Raw genomic sequence first — 11635 nt, forward strand, 5'->3', positions numbered from 1 at the left:
GATCGAGCATCATCTCTTCTTATGAACATTTAAACCAAGGGATTGGGAATTTGTTTGTTTTTAGAGAGAATTGGTGAGCCAAGGGATTGGGATCCAATCATATAAGATTGCCAAACAAAATTCAATGAATGCATTGGTTGAGGAAGGGATAAAAATGTTTTGATTCGGAGATCTCAATATCTCCTGAAACCCAATGAATTCCCCTTTTTCTGATCTACCACTTTCTCTTTACATTCTGCAATTAAATTCATGCAATCACCCCGATCCCTTTTTAATTTCAGCAATTTAGCTTCTCGCTCTTTAATTCATGCAATTTAAGATTCCGCAATTTCAATTTCTTGCCATTTACGTTTCCCGCCAATTTTACATTCCGCAATTCTCATCTAAATCTTGATTCCGCTCAACTAGAACACACTTCTAATCCGAATTGCTCACTCAACCAATCCTTGTGGGATTCGACCTCACTCTATTGTGAGTTTTTACTTGACGATAATCGGTGCACTTGCCGGAAGGAATTTTTGCCGATCGTGCAATTTCCTAAAATCGTAGCATCAAGTTTATGGCGCCGTTGCCGGGGATTGGTTTTCGATTGACAATTCTCAAATTGGAAGTTAATTAGATTGAGCATTTTTCTTGTTTTGTTAATTCAGTTCAAGTTACTAGTTGAATTTTAATTTCTGCACTCTGTTACTTGCTTTCTTTCTTTATGCCTTTAAATTCAAGCAACTAACTCACTGACTCACTAACTATTTGAATTAATTCCTCAATTGCTCTAACCATACTCTTCCATTAACCAAGAGTATTTCACTTGTTTGTTGCCTGTGCTGTGTTCTTGTATGACAGGTAGGAGAAGAGAGACATCAACTCCTCCACACACCGAACCAGAGAGGACCCTTCATAGACTTAGAAGGGAAGCAAGAGGGAAGAGAGTACTGGGAGAAGAAGAATCTGAAGGAGAATCTGAGGACAATTTTGAGGAAGCTCTAGATCTCAACATGGATAGAGAAGTTCACAACCATGAGAGAGCTGATGGAAACAATGCCATTCCCGAGAGGAGGGTTCTTGGTTCATACATAAACCCAACCTCTGGGAATTGTGGTAGCAGCATTCAGAAACCACCCATTCAGGCCAACAATTTTGAACTCAAACCACAGCTAATATCACTGGTGGAGAATCATTGTTCATTTGGTGGGAGTGCTAATGAAGATCCAAACCAACATCTCACAAAATTCCTGAGAATTTGCGACACTGTGAAGTCCAATGGAGTCCAGGAAGATGCCTATAAACTGCTCTTATTTCCATTTTCACTTAGGGACAAGGCAGCTAAGTGGCTGGAATCATTCCCAAGGGGGAGCCTAACAACCTGGGATGAGGTGGAAAGCAAGTTTCTAGCACGTTTCTACCCCCCACAAAAGGTCAAGAGGCTTCGATCTGAGGTTCAGACTTTTAGACAATAAGATGGTGAAACTCTCTACGAGGCATGGGAGAGGTTCAAGAATTTGACAAGGAAATGCCCACCAGACATGTTCCATGACTGGGTGCAATTGCATATTTTCTATGATGGACTTTCTAATGAATCAAGGAAGGCTGTAGACCATTCATCAGGAGGTTCATTGAACAGGAAAAAGACTGTGGAAGAAGCCATTGAAGTGATTGAGACGGTGGCTGAGAATGAGTACTACTATGCTTCAGAGAGACACAACACTAAGGGAGTCATGGAGCTGAACCATGTTGATACAATTCTAGCCTAAAACAAGGTGTTTGCCAAGCAACTAGCAGAGCTCACCAGGAAATTAGAAACAAATCAAGTGGCTGCAATACACACACAAGATCAAGAGGAGGTAAGCACTGAAGGAGGTGATTGGGAAGAGGCCAACTATGTGGGAAATCAACAAAGGCAACCATATGATCCACATTCCAACACTTACAACCAGGGCTGGAAAAACCACCCAAACTTTGGGTGGGGAACCCAGCAAACCCAACCACAAAACCATAAACCTTACAACCCCAACCAATATAACAATTCCACATACCAAAACTCCAACCAAAGATCATACCAAGCCACACAAAACACTTACTCCCAACCACCATATCATGGCCAAAATAATCAACCTGCCCAACCTAATCCGAACAAACAATTTCAAGATCAATTAAACAGGATAGAAAGAATGCTTACAACCATGGGTCAAGACATAACCGAATTGAAAGCCTTTAAGGAAGAAGTAAATTCTAACTTGCAAAACCAAGGAGCTGCCATCCAGAAGCTAGAAAATCAAATTGGGTATTTGTCTAAGCAAACCCCTAGGCCAAGCGTTTCTCATGCTGCCAAGGCTATTGCAAGGGAAGAATGTAAGGCCATAACCCTCAGAAGTGGAAAGAAGCTAAAGGAGATCTCAAAGGAAACCACAGAGGATGAAGCAAAGGAAAATGTGAGAGACAAGGAACAGGGACAATCTTCTACACCGTCTGCAACAAAAGAAAAAGAAAAAGAGGTCCTGAAGCCTTATACACCCAAAGCACCATATCCTCAACGTTTGATGAAAAGTGAAAAGGATGGCCAATTCTCCAGATTTTTGGAGATTTTCAAGAAGCTTCAAATCAACATTCCGTTTGCTGAGGCAATAGAGCAAATGCCACTCTATGCAAAATTCTTAAAGGAATTAATGACCAAGAAGAGAAGCTGGAGAAATGAGGAAACTATGTTGTTGACTGAAGAATGCAGTGCCATCATTCAACATAAATTGCCTCAGAAATTGAAGGATCCAGGCAGTTTCCAAATTCCCTGCATCATAGGAGAAGTCATGGTGGAGAAGGCCTTGTGTGACTTAGGGGCCAGTATCAATTTGATGTCTCTAACAATGATGAGAAGAATGAAGATTGAGGAGGCCAAACCAACAAGAATGGCCCTCCAATTGGCAGATCGAACTTTTAAATTCCCTCATGGGATAGTTGAGGATTTGTTGGTGAAAGTGGGAGATTTTATATTTCTTGCCGATTTTGTGGTGTTAGATATGGAGGAAGAAGCCAAAGCTTCGATAATCCTGGGAAGACCCTTCCTGGCTACTGCTGGAGCCATCATAGATGTCCAAAAGGGTGAACTCACTCTTAGATTACATGATGAGCAATTGGTGTTTAACGTATTCAAGGCAATGAGCTATCCATCAGAATCACTAAAGGAATGCATGAGGGTGGATGTAGTGGACATTGCAGTACAAGAAACCTTTGAGGAAACAACAAAGGAAGTGGCAGAGGAGGAGTTCACCAAGGATATTGAAGTTAGTGACATCAAGGCTGCTGAAACAACCATGCCAAGCATGCCAGAGAGAGTGAAAGAAGAGAAGGAAGCACCAAAACCTGAGCTCAAAGCATTGCCCCCTAATCTCAAGTATGCATACTTGGGTAGTGATGAAAGCCATCCTGTTATCATTAGCTCTGCCCTAAGCCAATAACAGGAAGAAGAATTGATCAAGGTGCTACAAACTCATCAAGATGCCATTGGATGGACCCTAGCTGATTTGAAGGGGATAAGTTCATCCATATGCATGCATAAAATCTTGTTAGAAGAGGATGCTAGACCCTCCATTCAAGCTCAGAGAAGATTGAATCCCGTCATAAAAGAAGTGGTACAAAAGGAGGTCATGAAGTTATGGCAGGCAGGGGTAATCTACCCTATTTCTGATAGCCCATGGGTTAGTCCCATCCATGTAGTTCCCAAGAAAGGTGGCATAACTGTGGTGCCAAATGAGAGGAACGAACTCATACCCACAAGAACTGTCACTGGGTGGAGGATGTGCATAGACTACAGGAAGCTCAATGAAGCCACCAGAAAAGATCATTTCCCACTCCCATTCATGGATCAGATGCTTGAAAGGCTTGCAGGACATGCTTACTATTGCTTTCTGGATGGATACTCAGGCTATAATCAGATAGTAGTTGATCCAAGAGATCAAGAGAAAACATCATTTGTTTGTCCATATGGAGTTTTTGCTTATAGACGCATGCCCTTTGGATTGTGCAATGCACCTACCACCTTCCAAAGATGCATGCTGTCCATTTTTTCGGACATGATTGTAAAATTTATTGAGGTTTTCATGGATGATTTTTCTGTGTTTGGAGATTCTTTTCCTAGCTGCCTACACCACCTTGCCTTGGTGCTTAAGAGATGCCAAGAGACCAACCTAGTATTAAACTGGGAAAAGTGTCATTTCATGGTCACAGAGGGAATAGTCCTTGGCCACAAAATCTCTAATAGAGGCATTGAGGTGGACAGAGCTAAGGTGGAACTCATTGAAAAACTACCTCCACCAAGTAATGTCAAGGCAGTTAGGAGTTTTTTGGGACACGCTGGCTTTTACAGAAGGTTTATTAGAGACTTTTCTAAAATAGCCAAACCTTTGAGTAACTTGCTTGTCTCTGATACACCCTTTGTATTTGATAAAAATTGCATGCTAGCCTATGAACTTTTGAAGCAAAAACTCTCCTCTGCACCTATCATTGCCCCACCTGATTGGAACTTACCTTTTGAACTGATGTGTGATGCATCAGACCTTGCTATTGGGGCAGTGTTAGGACAAAGGAAAGACAATTTGGTACATGTGATTTATTATGCCAGTAAAGTCTTGAATGACAACCAAAGGAATTACACAACCACTGAAAAAGAACTCTTGGCAATAGTCTTTGCATTTGACAAATTTAGATCCTATCTCATTGGATCTAAAGTCATTGTCTTCACTGATCATTCAGCTTTAAAATACTTACTTGCTAAACAAGAATCCAAACCAAGACTTATTAGATGGGTTCTTTTGTTGCAGGAATTTGACATTGAAATCAAAGACAAGAAGGGTGTAGAGAACAAGGTGGCAGACCATTTATCAAGGATACCATGTGAAGAAGGAAGCACACAAAGCACACATATAAATGAGTGCTTTCCTGATGAACAACTCATGGTAATTCACAAAGCACCCTGGTTTGCAGACATAGCAAACTTCAAGGCCACTGGGAGTTTGCCGTTGGAATTTAACAAGCATCAAAGGAAGAAATTGGTAAATGATGCCAAATACTTCATCTGGGACGAACCATACTTGTTCAAAAAATGTTCGGATGGCATACTCAGAAGATGCATATCAGAGGAAGAAGGAAGGGAAGTCTTATGGGACTGCCATGGCTCCACTTATGGAGGACATTTTGCAGGAGAAAGAACAGCAGCTAAGGTGTTGCAGTGTGGTTTTTATTGGCCAACTATCTTCAAAGATGCAAAAGAACTAGTGAAGCACTGCCATGAATGCCAGAAAGCGGGGAACCTGCCAAGAAGAAATGAAATGCCACAACAATTCATTCTGGAACTTGAATTGTTTGATGTATGGGGGATAGATTTCATGGGACCCTTTCCCACCTCATACTCAAATAATTACATTCTTGTGGCAGTAGACTATGTCTCCAAATGGGTTGAAGCAATAGCAACTCCAACCAATGATAATAAGGTAGTCATGAACTTCCTCAGAAAACACATTTTTTGCCGTTTTGGGGTTCCAAGAGCAATCATCAGTGATGGAGGAAGCCACTTCTGCAACAAACCATTAGAGGCATTGCTTCTAAAATATGGAGTCAAACACAAGGTAGCCACACCATACCATCCACAGACAAGTGGGCAAGCCGAAATATCTAATAGGGAACTCAAAAGAATCCTGGAAAAGACTGTGGGAACTTCAAGGAAGGACTGGTCGATTAAGCTAGATGATGCTCTTTGGGCATATAGGACAGCTTTTAAAACACCAATTGGAATGTCTCCTTACCAACTAGTATATGGAAAAGCTTGCCATTTGCCACTGGAGTTGGAGCACAAGGCATTCTGGGCCTTGAAACTCCTGAACTTGGACAGTAAAGCTGCTGGAGAAGGAAGGATGTTGCAAATTCAAGAGTTGGAAGAATTCAGAGCTGAAGCTTATGAGAATGCCAAGATTTACAAAGAAAGAGCAAAGAAGAAGCATGACAGCAACATAGCCCCAAGGAAATTTAAAGAGGGACAAAAAGTATTGCTCTACAATTCTAGGCTGAAGCTATTTCCAGGGAAGCTAAAATCAAGGTGGTCTGGACCATTCCTTGTCACCAAGGTCTCCCAATATGGACAAGTAGAAATCATGGAAGAAAAGTCACAACGAACCTTCACTGTGAATGGTCAAAGACTCAAACATTACTTGGGAGATGTGGAGGAGAAGGACAAGGTTAAATATCACCTCAACTGAGGAAGCTGACCGTCAAGCTAATGACGTTAAAGAAGCGCTTGTTGGGAGGCAACCCAACCTGAGGTAATACTCCCTTGCTATTTCTTTTATTTATTTCAATAAAAAGGTGAAGTAGTTTCTGTGCATTGCAAAGAATTAAGTTTGGTGTTTCACACCAAACAATGAATTCGTGGATCAATAATTCAAAGGGGAATGTGTGACTCTAAGTTTGGTGTTCCACCATACAGATCAACTGAACACAACAACCTTTGAATTATATGAAAGGAACAACCATTCTAAGCAATCACAGAAATGCTTAAAATCCTTAGCAGCAACTTCATTCCAAGGAGAATTCAAGGATTCAAAGAACAGAGGAGTAAGTAGGAGACTAAGTTTGGTGTTCACACACCAACTTAAGACTCAGACACTTGCCCATACATAGTTGAGCTAACCATTCAAGTGCTTGAGAAGCAAGCAACTTCATCACTCTTTGAAGGAAAGGAAACAAGGATCTTAGAAAGAACATGAAGCAACAACTAGGAGAAGAAGGAGAAATCAAATTGTTTCCTGGCAACAAAGAGAAAACAAGAAATTTCACAAGGTGGTGTTGTTCCTTGACCATTCTTTAAAAGGCAAACAAAAGCATGCTTGTTATGGTTTAAACTGTAATTGTTGAATATTTCTGGAATGTGAAGTTTTTAGTATGAGTGTTGGTTTACTGCTTTGAATAAAGTGAATGCCTAGATGTTTGGATATAACTTCACCTTCTTAAACAAATGCTTGCCATGCTTGTTCTGTTTCCAAAAATAAAAGAAAAGTTTGAACAAAAATAACTTGGCTCAATTAGTGACAAATCAAGTAGAATTAAGTGGTGGTATGCATGCTTGATTGTTTAGTCAGATCACTGGAAATTGAGTGTAGAATTATCATTTTTGTGTAGAAGTTTGAATACTGTCTATGGATCTTGATGAATAAATGTCTTTGGCCATGAAAAAGAAAGAAAAAGAAGAAGAAAAAGCCACTGAAAAAGGGCAACCAAAAAGCAAAAAAAGAATTGCGAAAATAAGCTAGGCACCAATGGTTTGAACTTCTGAGACAAATGCCTGTGGTGTTTATGTATTAAGGATATGCTTGGATGAATAGGTTCTGAGGAGTGTTTCAACACTTGGTAACTTGGGTTAACTAACCCGGGATTATCAACCAAAAGTCCATTATCAAGAGCAACCTAAATACAAAACATTTAGTCACACAAAGAGGTGCTGGGCACCAATGTCTCAAGAAGAAATGTGAACTAAAATGCCTGTAGTGGATATGTGTAGTGCACTGATAAGAAAAAGAAAATGCCAAAGGCTTGTGCAACACATGACACTGAGCAAACAAGGAGCAAAGGAGCTCTAAGAAAAAGAAAAACAAAGAAGGGAAAAGTGCCAAGGACATAAGAATAACAAGAGGCCATAGCAGTGTTTGATGGATGCAATGAAAAAGTGATAATCTTACCTGATAAGAATGAAAAAGTGATGCTGCAACTTTCTGCATAAAATCCTTCTGATGAACTTCAAGTGCTTACTAATATAGCCAATGTAATTGCTTTCTGTTTCATACTTTCTTCTCAAATAACTCAGGGCTTGCTTAGGGACAAGCAAGTATTAAGTTTGGTGTTGTGATGCCAAGGCATCTTAGGCTAGTTTCACTAGCATTTTTCTATTAGTTTTAGTTGTTTTATGCATTTTCTTAAGCTTAAAGTAACCAAGAATGGTTAAATGAATAACAAAGCAATGAACCATCCAAACAATATGATTTTGATGCAAATTCCATGAGTTTTTAGTTATATTACTTGAATGCTATGAATGGAAGATTTCTCATGAAATTTTGCAAGACTTTGATGCAGTTGTTTGGATGATTTCAGGGAAGAAGAGGTTAGGCAAGGAAGCAACAAAATCAATAAAGGAAGCTTGAATATCACATGTGGAGTTTAAGCTCCAGTTTAAGCTCCAGTTTAAGCTTAAGCTGGAGCTTAAACGCCAAAATCATGAAAGCTGAGGAAAAGTTGGAAGTGGCGTTTAACCTCCAGTTTAACCTTAAACTGGAAGTTAAACGCCAGAAATGAGAAATGCACCAGGGAGCCATTTCCACGTTTAAGCTTCAGTTTAACCTTAAACTGAAGCTTAAACGTGTTCGACCAAAAACCACACTCCAGGGTTGCTTTCCTCATTTCCACGTTTAAGCTCCAGTTTAACCTTAAACTGAACTGAAGCTTAAACGTGTTCGACCAAAAACCACACTCCAGGGTTGCTTTCCTCATTTCCACGTTTAAGCTCCAGTTTAAGCTTAAACTGGAGCTTAAACGTGTTCGACCATTCTCCTCCAGGGTTGCTTTCTTCATTTCCACGTTTAAGCTTCAGTTTAACCTTAAACTGAAGCTTAAACGTGTTCGACTACTTTACCCTCCAGGGTTGCTTTCTTCCATTTCCACGTTTAAGCTTCAGTTTAACCTTAAACTGAAGCTTAAACGTGCTTGAATTATACCACCTCCAGGAGTGTCCAACGTTTAAGTTGCAGTTTAAGCTTAAACTGCAACTTAAACGCCACTATTTGAAAAGGTTTCTGGGCCAAAGATATTGCAGTTTAAGTTAGCATTTGAGCACAAACATTAACTTAAACATACTCTGGTATGAAACCCAATTGAATATCATGGTTTATGGGATTGGGCCTGAAGAATTGATGAGTCTGGAATTTCAATTTGTTGAGTCATGTGTCATTACTTGAGTATCACTAAGTTGGCTCAATGAATGTTACAGAATTGGATCAGCAGCCTCATCAGGATTATGGATCATAAACCCAAAGCAAAAGGAAATCAGGGAAAGGCCTCAAAGCCCAAGAAACACAACAGAAGCTCAATTTAGAAAGTGTATAAATAGGATAGAATTTAAGTTAGAAAAAAAGGGACTTTTGGGAATCATTTTTCTAGTTTTCATATTTGTTGGAATTGAATTCAGAGCTATGACTCACTAAACCCCCTTTCATTGGGTTAGGGAGCTCTATTGTAATTCAATGAATCAATAATAGTTTTTATCTTCTTCTTCAATCTTTTCTCTTGAATTTTGTTAGAAAGCTTCTCGATCTAATTCCATTGGTTAGTTGTCTTGGGAAAGAAACTATCCATAATTGGAATCCTTCGGAACCTTGGGAAAGGAATGGAGGATTCATGCTAGAGAAGCTTTCTCACAGTGAATTGGATTGGGGTTTGGATGGATATTGTGACATGTAATCCTACCAAATTGTGGTTCATGAAACTGTGTGGTATAATCAGTGATCGAGCATCATCTCTTCTTATGAACATTTAAACCAAGGGATTGGGAATTTGTTTGTTTTTAGAGAGAATTGGTGAGCCAAGGGATTGGGATCCAATCATATAAGATTGCCAAACAAAATTCAATGAATGCATTGGTTGAGGAAGGGATAAAAATGTTTTGATTCGGAGATCTCAATATCTCCTGAAACCCAATGAATTCCCCTTTTTCTGATCTACCACTTTCTCTTTACATTCTGCAATTAAATTCATGCAATCACCCCGATCCCTTTTTAATTTCAGCAATTTAGCTTCTCGCTCTTTAATTCATGCAATTTAAGATTCCGCAATTTCAATTTCTTGCCATTTACGTTTCCCGCCAATTTTACATTCCGCAATTCTCATCTAAATCTTGATTCCGCTCAACTAGAACACACTTCTAATCCGAATTGCTCACTCAACCAATCCTTGTGGGATTCGACCTCACTCTATTGTGAGTTTTTACTTGACGATAACCGGTGCACTTGCCGGAAGGAATTTTTGCCGATCGTGCAATTTCCTAAAATCGTAGCATCAGTACACAAAATTGCAATCACACTTTTTGCAATCCGCACAAGTAACCAGCAAGTGCACTGGGTCGTCCAAGTAATACCTTACGTGAGTAAGGGTTGAATCCCACGGAGATTGTTGGCTTGAAGCAAGCTATGGTTAGCTTATTAATCTTAGTCAGGATATCAATTATAGTTATCAATTGGCTTGCAAATAAACAAGAGAGCATGGATTAAATAATACTTATTATGCAGTAATGGAGAATATGTTGGAGTTTTGGAGATGCTTTGTCTTCTGAATTCCTGTAACATAATGCTTCCTCACTTTCAAACATGCAAGGCTCCTTCCATGGCAAGCTGTATGTAGGGCGTCACCGTTGTCAATGGCTACTTCCTATCCTCTCAGTGAAAATGGTCCAAATGCTCTGTCACAGCATGGCTAATCATCTGTTGGTTCTCAATCATGTCGGAATAGGATCTATTGATCCTTTTGCATCTGTCACTACGCCCAACACTCGCGAGTTTGAAGCTCATCACAGTCATCCAATCCCAGAATCCTACTCGGAATACCACAGACAAGGTTTAGACTTTCCAGATTCTCAAGGATGCTGCCATCAATTCTAGCTTATACCACGAAGATTCTGATTAAGGAATCTAAGAGATACTCATTCAATCTAATGTAGAACGGAGGTGGTTGTCAGGCACACATTCATGGATTGAGGAAGGTGATGAGTGTCATGGATCATCACCTTCTACATAGTGAAGCGCGAATGAACATCTTAGATAGGAACAAGCATGTTTGAATGAAAAACAGAAATAATTGCATTAATTCATCGAGACGCTGCAGAGCTCCTCACCCCCAACAATGGAGTTTAGAGACTCATGCCGTCAAAGAGTACAAAGTTCAGATCTAAAAATGTCATGAGATACAAAATAAGTCTCTAAAAGTTGTTTAAATACTAAACTAGTATACTAGGTTTACAGAAAATGAGTAAACTAAGATGAAGAGTGCAGAAATCCATTTCTGGGGCCCACTTGGTGTGTGCTGGGGCTGATACTTAAGCTTCTCATGTACCTGGGCTGTTTCTGGAGTTGAACGCCAGGTTGTAACCTGTTTCTGGCGTTGAACTCCAACTTGCAACCTGTTTATGGCACTGAACGCCAAACTGCAACATGGAACTGGCATTGAACGCCAGTTTACATCATCTATCTTCGCGCAAAGTTTGGACTATTATATATTTCTGGAAAGCCCTGGATGTCTACTTTCCAACCCAATTGAGAGTGCGCCAATTGAACTTCTGTAGCTCCAAAAAATCCATTCCGAGTGCAGGGAGGTCAGAATCCAACAGCATCAGCAGTCCTTTTTCAGCCTAAATCAGATTTTTGCTCAACTCCCTCAATTTCAGCCAGAAAATACCTGAAATTACAGAAAAGCACACAAACTCATAGTAAAGTCCATAAATATGAATTTTGCCTAAAAAATAATAAAATTATACTAAAAACTAACTAAAACATACTAAAATCTACATGAAATTACCCCCCAAAAAGCGTATAAAATATCCGCTCATCAGGCGCCG

General features: G+C 39.8%; 1 non-coding gene across 1 annotated transcript; it reads right to left on the reverse strand.

The window, feature by feature from the left end:
- Nucleotides 1-1421: 1421 nt before the first annotated feature.
- LOC130971435 (small nucleolar RNA R71) lies at nt 1422-1525 on the reverse strand. The gene has a single exon (XR_009082655.1). It is a non-coding gene; the product is annotated as a small nucleolar RNA R71 (small nucleolar RNA).
- Nucleotides 1526-11635: the final 10110 nt, after the last annotated feature.

The sequence above is a fragment of the Arachis stenosperma genome, chromosome 3, assembly GCF_014773155.1.
Source record: "Arachis stenosperma cultivar V10309 chromosome 3, arast.V10309.gnm1.PFL2, whole genome shotgun sequence".
Classification (NCBI taxonomy): Eukaryota; Viridiplantae; Streptophyta; class Magnoliopsida; order Fabales; family Fabaceae; genus Arachis; species Arachis stenosperma.